The following is a 20352-nucleotide window of genomic DNA, read 5'->3' on the forward strand; positions in this document are numbered from 1 at the left end:
CTTAGTCACCTAAATCAATTTGGCCAGACTTGAGAGCTCTTTGACAAGGAAACCTAGCACTGAAGAAGGCAACTTCTTTCTTTCCCATCATTCCTCTCATCATCAGTGCTTTTAAACTCCTAGTCTCTTCCCCCCCCCCCCCCAAATGAGAGATCTTATCTACTCCTAATATAGTTCAGCTTATTTTGGGAACTAAGACTCGTTTTGCTTTTGTTGGGCATTTTTCATGCTTATTCTGCATCCTTTGTTTTTATCTTGTAGATTTTACTGCTTACACGTTTTCCTGTGCTCCTTTTATACAATTATACCACAAGTTTTCTTTTGCTCCTTTGCCATTATGTATTATTTAATTGCTTAAGATTAGCTATGTTATGAAATGCCTATACACTGTTGCTGGTTATGCTATTTTGGAGTGCTTATTTCTGGATTCAGGGCAAGCAAATACTAATTATACCTTGCTTAGTCTGCAGTCTGTTCTGCTTCCTGAGTGCAACAGACCTCTGATTTGGCTGCAGAGAGCTGAGGTAAATCTCCTACTTGGTTCTCCAAAAATGGCAATGAACAATAAAATCTGAGAATGAAGTCTTCCTCTGCTGTTATTTTAGACATAAGCATATCTAGATATGCAAGCATATCTATCCCCGAACAAACAGCCCCCTGCCCCCAACCAAGAAGAGATGAATAAAGGCTTCATAGCACAACTTCTACCTTTCAGTTAAAACAGTGACCATTTGTTTCCTTCTATTTAGGACAGCTTCTAGAGGAATCAATAACAGTTTTCCCAGTAAAAGTATTCCTTAACCTCTTTAGATAATTTAAATGTTAGTTTATCATTAATTTGCCTGTTGCCACTGAGATGTGGCCAGTCAGACTCTTATAGTTTAAACAATACTATATAGTCTTTTAGACAGTGCACTATACTATTTAACCTCTCCTGTCTCCTGCAGGACATGCAGGGTGTAGCTCTTATGGACTGATCAAGCCACAGCAAAATTCTATTGTTTTGCTATTGCTCTAGCCCCTGTGGTTCAAGAATTTGAGCTGATAGCAGGCAACCAGCTCCTTTCGCAGCTCCTGTGGAGCTCTGCTCAATGGTCTGGCAAGGGAGAGCAACATTTTTGATAGATTTCCCTGAAGGTATTTGTTGCTGACAACTCGCCTTTAGCTGTCAAATTGTAAAACTGCCTCCATCTAAGTGAGTGACCAGCCAAATACATTTAGGATTCTATTTATAAAAGGGCAGACTTTAAAATAACAAATGTAGTTTTCCTCTGTCTAGACATAACCACAGGAAGCATGAGATATGACCAAAAATTATGCAAAATGCGTCACCACTCCAACAGATGCACAGGTGCACTTGGAAAGAACCTTTTAGTGAAAGCTGTAGTGATGCACACACAATTTCATTTTCACCTTCTCTTTTGGTAAACACCTGTGACCTGCTGGCATATATCTGGCAGAAGTGGCGAGAAACTTTGATAATCATGCTTAGCTCTGTGAACTGTGCTCTCGTTTGAGACTTTTAGCAAGTTTCCACCAAATGGAATTGGCATCCTGCATGCTTTTAGAATTAAAAAAAAAAAAAGATATTACAAAAATATTTTATTTGCACTTGCATGTGTTAAACTAAGCAATAATAAAAACAAAAATATACAACATGTAAGGCAAGGCATAGCTTTGGGAGGAAAGCAATAAACATTTCTGCTAATCTTGATCCACCTGCATTTTTTTAAATATTGGAAGTCAGCAGGGAGCTGTGCTTTGAGATTAAAGTGAGGCTGCAAGTCTTGGCTTCATGCTAACTTCACTGTAAAAGCTTTTTGGCATTAGTCAGATATTTTTCTGATACATCATTCTGTTTTGTGGTGGGAGGAGGAAATGACTTTTCAAAACAAGAGTGTTCCAAAGTATCTTGAAAAGAAAACAAAATGTCTGAATACCTCATTGAACAACAATTAGGCAAAAGCACAGAGAAACTTTGAGACAGCAATTCACGTCACCTAACTGAAGTCCTTCAGAAGTTAAGTATCTGATTTATGCGAGCTGTACAGGCTGTTCCCGGATGGAATTAGCTACCTGTACGAAAAATTTCCCTTAAGAAGAGAGAGAACCAACATTTCTACCTTAAAGTAGGCATGTGCCTTTCAAATGCCTGAAGTCAGATATTATTAATTACACCCTGAAGGTTTATTCTAAATATTCTTAATCTAACGTACACATTTTCAGAGCAGTTCAAGATGAGAGAATTGCACCAAGCTAGTCTACATCAGTTTATTGATTGTCAGCTCTGGAAGATCCGTCCATAAAGCAATCCAGCTAAATCCACATGAAAAAGATAACTCTGATTGACTGGTATTAGGAAATCCTTCTTGACTGTGCCGCTTTCTAGATCCAGTCCTTCTAGGAAATACTGGGGGGGGGGGGGGGGGAGGGGCTTCTTGTGAGAAAGAAGAATGATACTCAGTAGAGGTATCTGGAAAACAAAATTGCGTACAATCAAAAATGTCAAGATTTGGCTATTTTCTATCCTAATTTTGGAACAAAAATAAAGACAAAAGTTTTTGGGTTTGTATATGTTTAACTAAAGTTGAGTGAATAGTTATTTGAAACTTAATACAATAAATACATTGGAATAATGTCAAGGACAATTTAAACAAAATGTTTGCTATTAATAAAAGGAAACAAATAGTAAAACAAATATTAAAAAAAAGTTTTATCAAATTTCAAGGGAAAATATTGGTTTTAAACATCTTAATTTATTAGTATTGTTTTCCCAACAGAAAACTGCCTTGTAATTAATTTTTTTTCCACCCAGCCCTAAGCATGACTCTCTGTTTAGTTAAAATAGTATGCTATCATGGTTTTCTACTAAGCTGTGTTTTAAAATACTTTAAATTAGGAGTGAACATTAAAAACAATGTTAGGGTTTTTTTGGGGGGGGGGTTGAGAAAATCTATGTTACAGCTAATTTTTAAATATTTCTCAATATTAAAAATAATTCAAATAACTAAAAAGTTTTAAGTAATTAAAGCTTACTCCCTCTTTTTTCTGCTTTTTACTCTTCTTTACTCTTATTTCCTCAACTTCTATAAATCTATGACTTGCATTTATTCCTAATTGCCTGTCTTGCTAAACATCCAATAGATATATGAACTCTCTGTAGCTAACCTTAACTTCCAAGTCTATTTCAGGTATTCAGTTTTTCATTATTCTCCTTTCTGAATTTTCCCTCCTTTTTCTTAGACATCATTCTATTCACTGAAATCTTTCTTATGTCTCAATCCAGATTTCTAACCAGAGCAGTTTTCTAACAATTCAGCCTTTCATTGAAGCAACTTATACACTAACATAAAGAAACGGACACTATTCTTTCATAATTTCTTAGTTCCCTAGGTCTTAATTTTGTTCTTTTCTGCCTATTCTTTTCTGCAGGTTTTTCTTCTCTCTCCTCCATTCCTTATCTCCATGCTTCTTTTCTTTTTTCCTCTTTTTTTTTTTTGTATTGTATCTTACAATATTACTTTTTATATTCAATCTCTCATTTCCATTCCTTTAGTGAGCACACTTTTTGAAGAAGCAGTAGAGCCTTTGCTTTTTGGATTTGGATTCCAAACAAGGAAACTTAGTGAATGAAGTCAGGACTCTCCCTTGTCCTTCTTTGTGATAAATATTCCTCTTATCTACTGGGGCTGGAGTGAAGGTGGAGGATTTTTTCCTTCTGCTGCTAATAAGAATAAAGACAAATTTTCACAAAGAAAGTAAAGGATATAGATAAGTTCTCAAAAGGCTTTTATTCACTAAATATAATGCTGAATATAGGAGGCAGAAGTAGAGGTGAAGTACTCACTGTTCTCAGATGTGATATTCTTCTATTCTCTGCTGTAATTTCTGCTGTGAGTATTTTTCCAGGTTGGCAGCATAAACGTAAAACACCAAAGTAGTTCAAACTTCAAAATATTTTTCTAATATTTGTTTTGGCTAAATAAAAGTCAAACAAATAATATGAAGATATACTTTCTGTTAAGGTACGCAGGCAGATGACTAGGCCCTGGCCTGAGGTTTAGCTAACAGACCAGACCATGAGAAGCTGCTGGACATGACAGGAGACATGGCTGGACCTGACAAACGGCAGAGTGAGAAGCTGCCAGAAGTTACCGGTAGGGCTGTGAGGGGTGACTGAGTGGCACAGGCGATTCAGGGGGAGGTGTGCGAGAGACACCCGAGCTTGGAGGGGAGCGCTGGGGGTCTTCTGGGGAGGGGAACCTCCAAGGCCAGCAGCACCTCAGAAATCCCACCACTGATACCATGTAAGGCTGAGATGACCTAGGAAACAATATTAGAAATATCAAGTCTGAGTACAGAAGTAGCAAAACTGGGACCAATGGGGAACCTGTAGTTAGGGGTAGGTTGTGTATTTTGGAGGAGGCTAGGGTGGAGAAAGGGAGGGGTCCAGGTGGATGGGAGAAGAACAAACATGGGAAAATGGAGAGAAGGTGGTGATAAAAAGGGCCTGTCACAAAGAAGCTGCTTGTCAGTGTGCTTGTCCAGCCAAGCCCTGTGCTGGATTGTTGCAATCTGTCCTATATTCTTATCAAACTCTATTAATAGCTATTTTCTGTGTGAGTGCACTCTCTAGAGTGTGTATGTCATGGTAGCAAACTTCAAGCTGCCCTAGCCAGTGACTGGGACAAGAGGTCTGGGGGAAGGACACTGGAAGGACCATAGGCCTGGGGTGACCCCCAGAGAAAAGTTGTGGGTGGTGGGGGAGTTTGCGTATGGGTGTGAGACCTGCTAGCAAGCTTTGAGCCTGATTAGGTGGCAAGTAAGAACAGGATCAGGTCATTTGTATTGCTTGTGTTTATGTTCGTGCTGTTCGTGAGCGTGTGGTGCCCTGTAAAGACACTGTGCTCCAGCCTGTAGACCTGTTGGTGGTTGCACATGTCTGTTATAGGCGTGTGTGTGTATCACGCTGAGCAGACTGGAGAGGAGGAACTCCCTTGTTCTTGATCCATCAAATTCAGCTTTAGCAGTCCTGGCAGAAGAACTTCCCGGGATCCTGAAGTCCACCAGATTCTGCCACCCTTAACACTTTCTCTTTTTTTTTTTTCCGTTATGGAAGAAATGTCTATTACCTGTTTTGATTTGGACAGCCCTAAAAGCTTTTTGGAAAAAGATTTGAACTGTTCATAACAAATCAGCAATGTATCAAAGCTATTACAAACATGGGATAATTTATTCACAGATGGGCTGTATTAACAACTGTACTGACTATATTAGCAACTGTACTAAATGCTTCTGCTCACATGCGTATTATGACTAATGTTTTCATTATCAAGCAGACGTCACAGTTAGGGTAGGGAGTTAGTACTGAACTTAATCTTATTGCAAGAGAAGCTAAACTGACTTACATAAGATCTGAAACATGAAACAAATGGACAAACCCCTTCCCTATGACCAAGAGGCTGCAACAGAGTCCTCATTTTATCAGAATGGACACAGATATGGAAGTGACCTTAGGATTCCCACTGATGAACGTGGCTTTCAATAGGAATAACAAGCGACATGCTTGTTTTCCTAGGGGGCAAATGATTCCTCATTGCTTTGTTACTTGGCATCATCTCAATTGATGAAAAGGCACTTTTGGCAGCCTGGATGGAGATTGTTTTCATCCTTCCAGCTGAAATGAAAGTAATGATGAGAAAAGAAATCAAAATCAGCAGTGACAGAGCTCAAGAAATGTTGAGACAAAAGAAGTAGCAGCACCTACATACCCACCAGGACAAGATTCACCCTAAAATCAGGACAAGACTTAATCTGAAATGACTGAACAAGGGCATTCACCAAATAGAAATTAATAAAGGCAAAAAAAACCAGACTCCTTCACTATCTCTTTGATAATTCTTCAAACTTTAAAAAACTTCTTAAAAATAGCTATTTCCAAAACAATAAATGACATGCTTGAATTTACAGAGATTCCTTCACACTGAAATTAGCAGCATCCCAATATAGAACCTGTCCCTAAAACATAAATTGAAGTCAAATGTCAATCTAAGTTCATGAATTTATTATTTTTCAATTTCCGAGTTATAAAGTTGTTCAGAGTTCCTTCCTATTATTAAATAGCTATGATTATTCAGTCCATAAGTGGAAAAAAATAGCTGAGAGGAGCATAAAATCAATTTAAAAAGATATACATAATTTCAAAAGCACTTTGATATTCTTTATGTTACAAGTCACTATTCCAGTTATACAGATGTATGCTCCTTTGTTTGTATGCATGCCATAGGCACTGTACAGCTCCCACAGAGGTAATTTCATCCTAACTGACCAGATGAGGATTTTTCAATATTTAATTTTCCATATTCCAAATGTATCTTGTTTTTATGCCAGCTGTTTCCTTCTCTTGCCTTGCCTTGAAAATACAAACCTTCAGTTAATGAACAGCATTTCATGCTTCATGATCTAAGTCATCAAACTCTCTTGCAAATGTAAGTTGATGTAACCTGGCACATGTATAGGTCAGTGTCTCAGTTTCCTCTTTCCTTATTTCCTAAATGAAAATGCTTCACACACTATGTTTTGTTTGTTTGCTTGCCTTACTTCAGGAAGAAGAAAGATATACAGAGATGCTTAGTCAGAAGACTACAGCTTTTTTTTTCCTAAAGAGATCATCCTCTCTGCCATGTTTGCACTCACTGAATCGTAAGTACCTTCTATCAGTTCACACTCACACTCACAGCCTGAACCATGTGTGATTTTAGATTTTCACATTCAGTAGTATTAAACAGGCTTAACAGTCTGTCAGTTGTGTAGTTGCCATAGGCGTTCAAATGACTTGGGAATGCAATACACAATATGATTTTTTTTCCCCTGCAGAATATGGTGTTGGCACCAAATCAGCTTTGTTTTAAAGACTTTTTCTAGATTTTCTTTTAATTTTGTATCCATTCATTTTTTTCTAATGTAACATCCTATGCTATGTGTGTCTTTTGAATGCAAATAATGAGATTTGTAGTCCCCTTCTTTCCTTGCCCACTGTCAAGATGGCCTCCATATGTTTCCTGGGAGTATCAGCTGCTTTTCGCAAAGGTCACCCCTGTTCCTTCAGCTTTGCAGCAGCAGGAAGTCCTGGAAAGAAATATCACGTGCAGGGAAAGGGCCTATATTTTATATTGCCCAAAGTTAATCATCATACACATATTCTCAGAGCTGACTAAAAGGGAACCCTTGTCTTTCCCTGATCCAGACTCTAGCTGCCCCTATCAGGCTGTATTCACAGCTATTACACTTCTTTTCTTATTAACAACACTGAATGAGTGCAAGATTTAGTTATACCTCTGAAAAGTATTTTTACCTCAACAAAGGAAAATAAATTCCACTTCTTGTAATATTTAGTAAAAATAAACCTGGGTAATTTGAGAAGTTTGGATTTTTTTTTTTTTTAATCAAAGTGACAATGTGCTTTTCTCAGCCAATTCTTGTTAAAATCCCTTTCTATTCTCATGACAGTTTTGTAATTTTTTTTGTTTTGTTTTGTTTTGTTTTTTTGTCAGAAGACCATGAAAAGGGAGGCATTGAACACCTGCTAAACACCTTTAATTCCAGGTATCCACATTTTTTTTTCCAAAATGTGTTTTTCCTGATAAGTGCAACATTTTCATTAAAAGAAGAGGTTAAATAATTTCAAGATTAGCAATACTTGTGTGAATGGGAAGGGTCAGTTTAGCTTAAATCTTTATGAAAATCTGTGTGACTAAATGATACCGATAATTTGTTTTTCGGGGGGAGATTATTGCCTAATAAAATACACATCACATATGTAGATCTCCATGTTTAGTGTTAAAAGCAAAAGTAATGAACTAGTCATAGTGTTGAAAGAGTCCCAATCAAAGAAAAAAAAACCAAAACACTTAAATCTTTAAGTGAAGTATTTTATTTCCCTTTACTGAGTAGCATTATACTCCAGAGTTAAGTTGATTGATTTCCCTGGATTGCTCATAAGGTAAAGTCTTAAATGGCATGAATAATGCTGGAAGAAAAATTTAAGCAAAAACGAATATTTCTTTCTCTGAAATAGCTATAGCATTCCAGTTAAAAAGATTACTTTGTGTGTCTTTGGGATTGCAGTTTGAAAAATTGCATAGAAACTATATAAAGAAAAAAAAAAAGCAGTACTTCAAAGTATATGCATCTCTGGGACCTAATTAAAATAACTGAAAAGAGAGACAGTTCTTATAGAGGGATAATTGAATTTTCACCTCGAGAGAACTACTTGAAATCTGTCTTCAATCTAAGCTTAAATGTGTTCTCTGACCTTAACTTCAAGTAATTTTCTTGGTATAAAGTTGTACATTTTGTACAAAGCTGTATGACTGACTCTCTCTGGCCATAAGACATAGAAGGACTAATAATAATAATAAAACAATAAGGGAAGTCAGGAACTGGTTTCAAGATTCCTTAATAGCTGTATAGAGAAATAGGAAGTTATTTTTGCTTTTCATTACCCATGAAATCCACAAAGTTCTTTCCAAAGCAAATTAAATATAGCAAAACAATATTTAACAGAAACTAAGGGGAAGTCTTGATCCTATAATTTAAAATGGAGTTCTAATTATTGTCCAGCTGTAGAGTAAAACCTTTACAAAATCAAAAATAACTGTAGAAATATTTAGCCGTTACAGTAAACGGCAAGCTGTTTGTTCATTCATTTGGTGAGCAGAGTAAGTTCACAAAACCATAGAATATAGTGACTCAAAGATGTCAAGGAGTCATCTGCTCCCCATGATGTTTGTCTAACCTGTTCTGACAAATACACAATTATAATTTTACAGTCTTTCCAGAAAATCTGTTCCAATGCTCAAGCATTCTTACACCTGGAACAGATTAAGTTTGTTTGTTTGTTTGTTTTTCCTAATATCTATCTTGATGGATAATTTTCTTGCTAAACCTCACACCTGTTACCTACTACCTAGAACCCAATGATCTTTCAGAGACAATGGATAGAAATAGCCACTCTCAGGTGGCGGTTTATCTCATTCTAGGACAACATATCAATTAGGGCCGATAAAACACTGTCTGTAGTGCCTAGATTTCTCCAGTGGCGATAAACAGAATTTAGAACGGCTTGATCAGACTTAGATGTTTAACTTTTAGATATCTAAAGTTCATCAAGATGTATCTTATCCTTCATGAACTCTGTCAGACTAATAGACTGTCTAGAAAAGAGAAAGCAATAAAGCACATCAGTAGGCATAATATTCCAAACGGTGTAGTTTCAGGCACTCTACCTAGAAAACAGAATTAAATCAAATCATAACCACATAGCTCAGTCACTCAAACAGAATTAGTGTTAGCAAAAAAACATTTCTAAGGAAACTGTGAGAAACAAATAAAACACAACAGTCCATTTGTGAAAGAAACAGACATTCCAGGAGTTTGTCTCAATAATAGCCAGTACAAGTTTTGATATCAAAATGCACATGCCCATTGACATCTATAACCCCAGGAATAACACAGCTGACAGCTGTGGCTAGAATAAGAAACAAAAAGAAAAAGAAAAACCTATTACAAAGGACAAACCAGAGTCATCAAGAAAAATAACAAGGAGATCATGCTAGAATAAAATGATTTTGCATTTGGAAACAAACTACTTTTTTTTTCCTGATTATGTAGCATCAAGAATTTAAGCCTGAAATACGAACATAAAACAAGACCTTAGACATAAATGTCTGTGATGCTCTGATGTTTGATAAGCTGGATATGGAAGGAAAACAGACCAGTGAATGAATGATACTGATGAGACTTCCAAAACGCCATACAGCTAAAGAACCGAGTAATAGACTGTCTCCTGTTTTTAGAGGAGACTCTTGTTTGCTCCAGCGTCACTGCACCTGCAAGATATTTATGGGGTTCTGTACAATAATATTGAGCTGGTTTTGCTCGTAGGCTTTGATAGCATCATATACATTCTCTGCCGTAGCAGGTGGTGTTTAATTCTAATCTCCTCCTCGGTGGAACTAATACCACACAACTGAAGATTTGCCTTGAGGTTGTCTTTGTAATATTTCATTGGCTGACCTCTCAGCCATTCACTGTAATTTAACAAGTGACAGAAAATAGCTTCAGGCAATCTCTCTCCTGATATATGTACCAGATGCCTGGACTAGCATAGCTGAACCTGCAGGTTCATTGCTTTGTTGATCAGTATTTGACAACACTCTAAAATGTCGGTGTTTGGAATCTCATCCTACCATTTTATACCAGCAAGGGCATGAAGAAAACATAAGTTGACTAAGATGATTGATGTGATGACTGAAGACTGTTCAAATTCCATAGCTGTACAGAAGAATGATGATTATAACTGGACCATGACAGATTTTAGATGAAATACAGATTTTAATAGAACTTTTAGTATATACATAAGTGATAATACTCGTTTTTTCCCCTCTGAAATGTGACAAATGGATTGTTAAGAAAGCCACCCAATGCAGAGCATTTCAGTATACATTCCCTATGAGAGAGAATATTTCGCATGGAAGAAAGAAGTTAGAATGTCATTTTTGTGGCTTTAGCATTTTTTCCTTGTCTCCTGGACATGTGCATTGGACAAATTTTTCTTTGCTCTAGAATTTCTGCTGCCATTCCCACACAACCCATTTATTTACCAAAAAATGCATCTTCAGAGTAATAAAAAATATCTTGTATTCAAGTATGTTCTTCGGTTTTGTTTATTCTTTTTAACTATGAGCAAATAGGTCAGATAACACTTTTATCCTTCTGTTTAAAAAGTAATATTATGTCTTACTGAACAGCCTATTGATACAAATGTATTTTTGCTGAAATTGGAAGCTTGAAGGCAAAATACCTTATGTCTCTGAGGAGAGTGATGAGATGCACTCTAAAAGTTAATCCTGAATAGGCAGGGTAGGTCTTTTCTTGGAATGGTAGAAAATAATTTCTTAAGGCTTTATCAGGCTGAGTACATTCACTCTTTTGTATACTTTCTCTTCCCCGTCTCTGTGCATACCATGGACGTTAATACTTAAAATTACTTTTATGCTCACGATGTGTAAAAAATGTAATAACATGGGATTATATTCAGTTGCTTTGCTCTGTGATGTGAGATACCTCATCTAAAGGGAAAGAAACTTGCAAAAAAGCTTCTTACCATGAAACTCCCATATTTAGGTATAACCCAAAAGGCAGCTTTCACAATATATACCCATAATGTTCAGTGTTGTATTTTAAGGTTATGTTTTTGGAAAAACATAAGCTTTGGGGTTTCTTTAGACATGTGCTTCACTTTTAAATACCCCAAATATTTGATGGAAGATTTAAATTGAAAGTTATAAAGATGCTAGTTATGAAAGAACATCAGACTAGAATATCTATGGTCATATTTTTAAGATGAAAATGAGTGGGTTCTTTCACCTTCATTTCTGTAGGAAAAAAATCCCAAAGACCTGTAATTTATCTCTGTCAAAAACAGTTAAAGATTATCTTATTCAAAAGATTTTTTAATGCAAATAAAAGATTATTAAGAAAAGCTTGAATGATAGGTCCTAGTCACATCTAAGGATTACTTTGTCACTGGTATAAAGTTAACTTATTTCTTGAATACTTACGATACTAAGTCTTGGGATGCAGATTGGCAACTATTGTATGCCTTAATACATACCTTCACATAATAACTTTGGTTACCTTTAAAGTTGGACTAGATTAAGCCCAGAAAAGAATAATAATTAGAAAAAAGTGATATATGAACTAAGATTGTAGAGTTCTAATGTAGTCTACATACTGACTTCTACATGTGAGCTCATTGTGTAATTTTTTTCTTTTTAATCAGTAGATTCAATTCAGCTGTCTAAACATAGATTGCTAGAGCTATTTGCGATGCTCTAGGGTTTCTGAGGCTTCAGCACAAGACTGGCAGATATTACAAAAGACCTATGGGAGAGTTGTGTCATTTCAGAGTGGCAGCTGGAAGCTGGGAGAATACTCAGGCTCCTAAAATGGCACCAGACATCTTTGTCAGGCAACTTATTTTTCCAATAGTCAAAAGAGTCAAGAGAGCTTAGAGAATGAGTCAGCTGGGCAAATGTAGGTTTCCATATTCATAATGTGTTTCTGAAAGGATATGTGCTTTCTGGTACACCTCTGGCTGAAGGAAAATGAGAGCTTGTCAGCTGTTTGTTCTAATCAGAATAAGTTCTAATCATGCAATCTGGCATTCTGTAAAAGACAGGTGTTTTCTGCTGCCTATGTATTAATGGCTTATACAAAAGCACATAGTTGAGAAAAAATAATCAACTTTATTTTAAAATCTCCATGATAGAAAATGTGTTAAAATCCCTGCAAACTTCTTTGATGGCTAGTTATTCTCACTCTTAGAAAGTGTATTTGATTTTCCACTCTTTATAGCTTCCATTACCATTCCCTGAGTTTTGCTTTTCTGCTACACTGAGTAGCCATGTAATTTCAAATTCTTGATCCTCATGTAGATAGCTATAGTCTGTGACTTATTGACCCCTTAATCTTTCTCAGAATAAACTAGATTTATTCTGACATTGAATTGCTTGCAATAAGACATACTTTTTGATCCTGAAACCATTCTCTTGTTGCTTCCAGGATTTTTTTCTGCTATCCCAATATTCTTGAAATGTTCTCCTTAAAGTGTTCTCCTGAAGGATTTAAACCAGAACTGAACAGATCATCCAAAATAGTTACTCCAACATCCAAAATAGTTACTCCAACTCAACACTGTTGAGATAGTACAACCTTCTTATTTCATATCACTATGACATTATCCTTTATCTATTTCTAGATGGTCTCTCTAACAATACTTGGGTTTGGTTTTTTTTTCTTTTTCCTCTAACTATTTCAATTCTGTTTTCAGTTTCTATGTACATTGATATAATCAAAGTCTGTATTTACAGGGAAATTAGCATTGTACCATTCACAATTGGTACCAGAAGATATAAATTATGAGCTCTGACAGCTTCTTGCTTGAATGAATGACTTGCATTCAGATCTGTGACTGAGATTTAGTTTTAGAAAATGTTCTCTCTTGTCCCATGGTTTCATCCAATATAATAACAATTAACTCTGTGGTTTATAGTTGAACAAATGTAGTCTCACCACCAGCTAAAATAAACCTGAACAGTAATATGGAATTCACTTCCTTATTACAGTTAGACAAACACTTGGTGTTTGTTCCATGATATATTGATCACTTTTCAGTGGGACACTCTATCATTTCATAGTGACCGCCTCTGACCTACTTGCCATAAGGAAATCATTTTCATAGAACATTACCCTAGTAAAATAAAATAGTTTAACATGAAAGATTGATTTTGAACTTCAATCTGACATCACAGGAGAGCGCTGCAAGGAACGTTGAGGTGTCTGAAGCCAAGAAGATGCCCCAGGAAATAAATTATCCAGAGACAGAGAATTAACTGCTGATTGATAGAAAGACTATTTCCAATATTGAATTGTTATGCTTCGCTGTGAGTTAGGCCACTGAAGAAGCCACCAGCTGGAACACTACTTCCTACATGCTTAAATACCTGCTGAAAAGTAGGTGGTCTTTCTTTCTTTCTCTCCCCCCCCCCAAAGGTCCTAATTCATCATCTCTCAATTTCATACTTTGAAAGCTGAGTTGAACACTCAAGACATTTTTTCTAGTAGCTAACCTGGGAGATCCTTGCAGATGGATTCTTGTCTTTGATACTTTCCGTTGAATCTGGACCCTACAATGAGAGACATTATAAGGATAAAATCTAGGCAATTCAATGTCACTGACACTGTCAGACATCTGTCTGAACACTAACACTTCCAAGTACAGATGATCAGGTCAAGATATCCTTTACTGAAAACAGGAAAAGTGGAACACCTAAAAAGTTTTTTTTCCTCGTCTATCCTGAACAAGGCTACACAGCTATCTGTGTGCCTAATGCTTAATCGTAATGTGCATGTCTAGCAAGGACTGCAAAGAGGACTCATCAGGCAGTACACAGAGCTTCATAAGTCTGGGTTTCTGGAGAACTGAGCCAAATCGGTAAATGGTGCAATAAAATCTGAAGGCTTGATCATATATGCCTGAAAAACAGATAAATTAAGAGGAGAATATTTACTGTTATTTTAGACAACAAAGAAAGTCTTGTGATTTGTAAATGTCTTTTTCCTATAGTTAAGTATTTGTATGGCATTTGCCCATATGCATAACTTTTTTCTTTAATTTGGACCCTGTTTTCTTTATTCATTAAACTTCTTTGCATTGTTATTAAGAAGATCATAAACTCACTGGACTTGTATTACACTAAAATGTAGAGAATGTTTAGTAACGAGAATTTTTAAGTTCTTTCCCAGGTAGCAGTTATGGTCTATAGTATAGTCTCATGAAATTGGCTTTTGAAACAATATTGAAATGAATAAGACCTGCAAATATCAATAGTGTATAATATTAGCAAGAATAAATTACACAGCATTTTTAGCAATATTGGGGCCACTTTGAAAAAATGATTATGGATATGTCTTGGATGTTGTGTCTGAATGATTCTTTTCCTTGAAGTACAACCCTTTCTTATACTTTTCTTGCACTAATATTTTCAAAGACTCCTACATTAATTCTGTATTTCAAACACAATCCTGGCCCACACTCTATCCATGGATAATCAATAGAAGTCTGTGGTCAGGCATGGGCTTTTAGCAAGCTTTGGGCTCAAACTCTACAGTGCTTAAAAAAAGATTAATGCAAGGCACTTACTATTATTCTAGGAATGAATCAATGGGAAAAATTGATACTATTATACCACAGAAGGAAATGTAAATAAGTTATAAGTCTATGTTGCTAATTGTCCTATGTGATAATGCTCACTGATTTGCCTTGTACATGCAAGCACACACAACTCTTTCAAACTAAAAATGACAGATTTTGAGGCTTAATTCACAGAATATGGCTAAACTGAAGTCTATAAAGAAAACTGAAGACTGAAGACTATAGACTGAAGTCTATAAAGAAAAGGATGTCAGGGCAGAATTTGTTTGAAAACAGCTTCTTTAAATATTGCAGGCAATTACATTGGGTTAGGTCATCATGAAGAGAGTGAATAATGCAGGCTTGGCTAATAATTAGGAGTTATTTTCTGCTTGGAAATTTCTTTATAATAAAACATTTCATTCTATGGAACATACTTCCTGATATTGAAATAAATTGACTTTCTGGTCTATGAAGTTAATTGTTTCTCTCTTTTTATATTTACTGTGAATGTTAGCTAATCAATTTTTATATTTTGAAAAGCATGCTAATGCATAAAAGGATAAACAGCTTAGTGGTAGAGCTCTGCAAAGGTTGTATTTAATTTGAAGTTACAGTATGACTTAGTGTATGCAAGAACAAGGTCCCTGAACATTTAGAGCTGGATCCAACATAGAAGAGAGGAATTTGTAGCTTACGTGCACTGTTTGGTTTCAGGTAGAAGAGTCTTATGGCGGAATAAGAAACTGAGGCATTGAAGCTCTGGGTGTGTCAGGGGGGATGATCTGAAAAGGCTGGTATGTTGATAAGGGCTATTTCCAAACTCCTCCCCCAAACCTCGTTCCCATCGTTGGAAAATCTCTTTATTTAGATTTCAGATACTGCTCGCTCTCCTACATGTATGGACCTACATTACTGATAGCATTTAGTGGGCAACAAGATTTTTATGAAATAACCTAATGGTTAGTACATTCACCAAGAAATAAGAGATCTGGGGATATATATATATCCTTAGCCAGAAGGAGTTCAACTCTGTATTTCTGTCATTCAGATTTTCTAACCACCATGCTGCATGCAAGGTTAGACTAGCAATGGACAAGGCATTCTGCATCATTCCTGTTGAAGTCATGATATTGTTCAGAGATAATGAAAAATTCATGTGTCTAAAACAACAAAATTCAGTAAAGCACAGATCTGTAGCTTCTTGCTTAGGGCATTCAGAAGGAGGATTTCAGATCCTATTTTTCTTGAATTCTGAAATAAGGATAGCGATACTGAATTATCTTTGCAGCCACAATTTATAGTAATTTTAAACAAAAGACTGAAATATTCCTGGTAGTAGTGCAAATGAAGTATGCCTTGTTTTCTGTCATACTCTGGTTATCAACAGACTGTGGGGCAGAATTTTTTCCCTGTGAGATTCTAGCCCAGGGCTACAAATCAGAAATAAAATCAGACTTAATGTATAGCTACTGACATTTCCACTGTTGATCCTTTCTGTTTTGCAAAGCTGATTTAAATTTGTTTCATTTCCATTAAAATTTCTTTGAGGTCACATTAAATGGCAAGCAAAATCACTTGAAGCAATATTGTTTTGCTTCTACAGGGAAATTAATCAGACCTTTTTACAAATCCTTGTGGCTCAGCAGCTATCAGCAAAAATATAAAAGAATATTTATTTATTTTTTATTTGCTTGCTTTTGCTAATACAAAGTTTATCAACTCATAACTATATTGAGGAAAATATAAAGGAAACAGAGAGAGAAACTAGAAAAACAAACATATTGTGTGTGGTCACCACATTTTCACAAAACCACTAGGGGAAAGAAAATTTGGTTAGCATCTAAAGACTGGCAAAAACACTACTTTAGCTGATTTAAAAAATTTAAAAGATAATTAAACAATTTTCCTTACAAAGAATTTATCAGTGAAAATATTTTAAGATTAGCTGATCATTATCTCAATTGTCTCAGGCCAATAGGCAAAAGTGCAGTTTCCAACATTCTTTTTACATCAGGAATAGTAGAATTATAAGCATAAAATGACTAGAGAAAATAACTATCATCTTTGACATAATAAAAGAAAAAATGATAATCTGAACTTCAACAAATGCATATTCTTAAGAGAGAGTAATGGAATTATCTAATGTATGAATGTTAAAAGACTATGGGTGGCAGACAATGACCAGTGTTTTCACACAGTATTTACTATTTTATTTGTTTGCTTCTGATCATTTACTACTAGTTTACACAATATTAATTATTCAGACACCCTATTGATACAGCTGATATTTTTTGTTTTCCTCTTGAAATTTTAATAAATAAAGACTTTAAGATCTTTCTTTTGTGTCAAATGTGACAAAATCTTGTTGTGTGAAGAGTTTCTCCTTTCAAATCAAGGTAAAACATCCCCAAAGCCTTTAGGAGGGCTAAAAGAAGACATTATTGCTTTTTAAGTGGTCTTAGTATGTAAAAGCTAAGGAAAATGGCACTAGCCCTAACTGATCTGTCATACTGAACAGCCAAAGTTTCATACCTGTTGTTACCGGAGCATTACCTAGGCTTTCTCACTATTTATCATGTCTTCATCCAGGTGCATCAGTCAAGGACTACAATTCAGTTGCTAGTAATAAGAAAGGGGAATTTCGGTTTGGGAGCTCAAGTAACAACTCAGTCAATAGAAAGCTGTAAATCAGGATGAATGAATAACTAAAGAAGTCAGGACCAATAAAGGGAAAAAGAGCTAAAGTCATGGACAGAATAATTTGAAGGTTAAGATGGAAAACTGGAATCTTGGAAGGCTTCTATCAGAGGAAAGAGAGGTTCAGGGTGGGATGAAGGTGAAAAAGGAAACTGGTATCATGACAGACAAATAGAAAAGAACATTATTCATATCACTGTGGTGACAGACAGGACAACCTTACCAAGTTCAAGACACTCCTTTTCTTTTTAGATGAGAAAGACAGAAACCAGATGCACTGAGAATTTGTATTCCAAATAGCCAAAGTTGGGAAAAGGAGGCAGAGACCTAAAGAGAGAAATGAATTAATTCATATCATCCCAAAGATGAAGAGCAGTACTGAGACTGAAATTTACATCTGAGTTGAATCCAGTCCATTTCTTTCCACTGCTTCTCACATCAGAAAAGATGAATTTGAGAAAAAGACCCAGGTTAAGGATGATTGTTAGGGAACAGTCCTAAGAAGAAAGTAAATTCTTAATACCAACACATGCCAAACTGTATTAATGGAGAGAGGAGCAATACATAGTAGCGTAATTAAAGCAAGAAAACAAAACCAACCAACCAAACAGAAACACATAAAATACTCCCAGTGCAAAAGAAAGGAGCAGTTAGCAGTTCCACCAAAATCTCTGGAAATGCGGAATGCAACTGGAGAAGGCTTAACTAACATTTCACTCAGTATCTGCAGGGCTGAAGCTTTATGACTTGTGTTAGTTTTCAATTAACCTCAACAAGAAAAGATAACTCTAACACTATATTACAGATGTTTTCAAATTACCAAATTCCATGCAAAATTATATTTTTAAAATGCTTGTAGGAAGAAAAGTGAAAATTTGGAGGAATTGGAAATATGCATCTTAAGAGCCAAACTTGTAATTTTGAGAGTGAGAAATTTTTAATAAATTTCTCAAAAACAGGTTCTTAAACTTTTGTCATGTCATATGACTTAGATGACTTAAAGCTGAGGCTCTTCAAAATGATTTTTTATTAAAATGTTTTCTACAGAAAATTAGATTTTCAATTAATTATCTCTGTAGACAGTCTTTTTTATGAAAAAGTAAATAGTATTTGTTTTTAATAGACTTCAATACACAAAAATACTTCACTGACATCCATAGAATATCTTTATAATAGTACAGAGCACCTCATAGAAATTTTTACTGAAGTGCATAAAGAAGAATTGATTAGCCTAGAGTACTTGGCTCATAAAGAAGAGTGAGAACAGCTATTATCCAAGCTATAACTTTTGTAGGACACCAGACTGTCATTTTGAATAGAATTATTTTTACTTTCAGTAGAAATATATTATTTTTACATAGTTTTCTGAAATGCTAAAAATGTCTGAATACAATTTTGATGAATATAATCTTTTTTTTTCTTTCCATTACCAATATAGAAATCTGAGCTATCTCAACTTCATATAAACATAGAAGTATTGTTTTAGGCACCCATTTTGAAAATCTCATCCCTTTCATTTCTGTTTCTATGGCTAAAATATATCACTAGGTGAACACTATAACAATAAAGGCAATAAGAGTAAATTAATCACCAGTTATTAGTCAGACAAAATTCCAATTTATTTTAAAGGGTTCAGTTTTTCCTGAAGGTTTTATCTAAATCAGGACTGAGCGAGAAGAGCAATATAGTATATAAAAAATATTCAAAGGATTTTCTGTGTAATTTTAGTTAATGAAAAGATATATTCTGATTTCCAATGATTGAAAATGTGTTATTTATATTTCAGTGTAGATGTAGAACTTCTTAATGTAAATTTTTTTAGAGTCTTCTTCCCTTCCAAAGCTGTGTGTACCCTTCATTATATGTAAAATTTAATTATGGGCAAAAAAAGAACACATTTTATACATGACCCAGGAACTTCACCCAAGCAAGCTACTGCAGGGTGAGCACCCTGTTAATGTGACACCCATGCAACAATATTCCAAATTGTTCAATTAAAATAAAAGAGTGGAGAATTAATAAGGCAGTTAAAATATTAATATACAGGGTATAGTATCTTACAACTCCCACTCTTACCCAGGGTCCTTTCTCATGTTTCCAGCTGGACACGGGTTCCTGAGGTTCCTGACTCTTCTGCGGGGAGGTGGTCATACCTCTGAGATGTTAGCTCTCGAGTTCCTGCTGAGAAGAGATCAATGATAATGTTTTTTTCTTCCTCTTCTGCTGTTTCTCAGTTTTTGCTTCTTTTCCATTGGTCAATAATTCTATATTCTGCTAATTCTTTTCTTGCTCTGGACTGTTTGCTGGTTTTTGCCCTATATGCTATGACAAACATGGCATGAATAATCATTGGATCACAAATTGAGTAGAACAAATCCAAACAAGTTCCAACAAGTCCAAGGATTCAGTGTAGAGAAGAAGGCTGTTTCTTAATCGACAACTCCCTGACCATTTGATTTTGCTATTAGATTTTAACCACCTGTTTCACAGCTAAGGCAAGCACAAGAAGTCAAGACAAGTTGTTGGGCTAAGATGAAACCTTGTGACCTATGGTCTTTACTAGCAATGACAGCCACATATTTGATGAGTGACAGTGCTACAAAACATGTAGAAATAACAGCCATTTCAACATTTTTATTCATTTATTTTAAATTATAATAAATAAATTCTTGGTCTACTAGAAGTTTAGAGTACAATATAAAACTGAGTATGTTCAACCAATTAGACTGCGATTCAAAAAAATAAAATAGGAAAGATTTAGCATAATACAGTGTTATGGAAAGATATCTGTAACATCTTTGATGAACACCTAGATTACTGCATTGTGGCATGTGCTGGAGTGGAGTTTTCCTGTACCTAATAAGCTGTGTTGAGAAGCGACATGCAGTAGTCTA

The sequence above is a fragment of the Apteryx mantelli genome, chromosome 1 (genome assembly GCF_036417845.1).
Source record: "Apteryx mantelli isolate bAptMan1 chromosome 1, bAptMan1.hap1, whole genome shotgun sequence".
Classification (NCBI taxonomy): Eukaryota; Metazoa; Chordata; class Aves; order Apterygiformes; family Apterygidae; genus Apteryx; species Apteryx mantelli.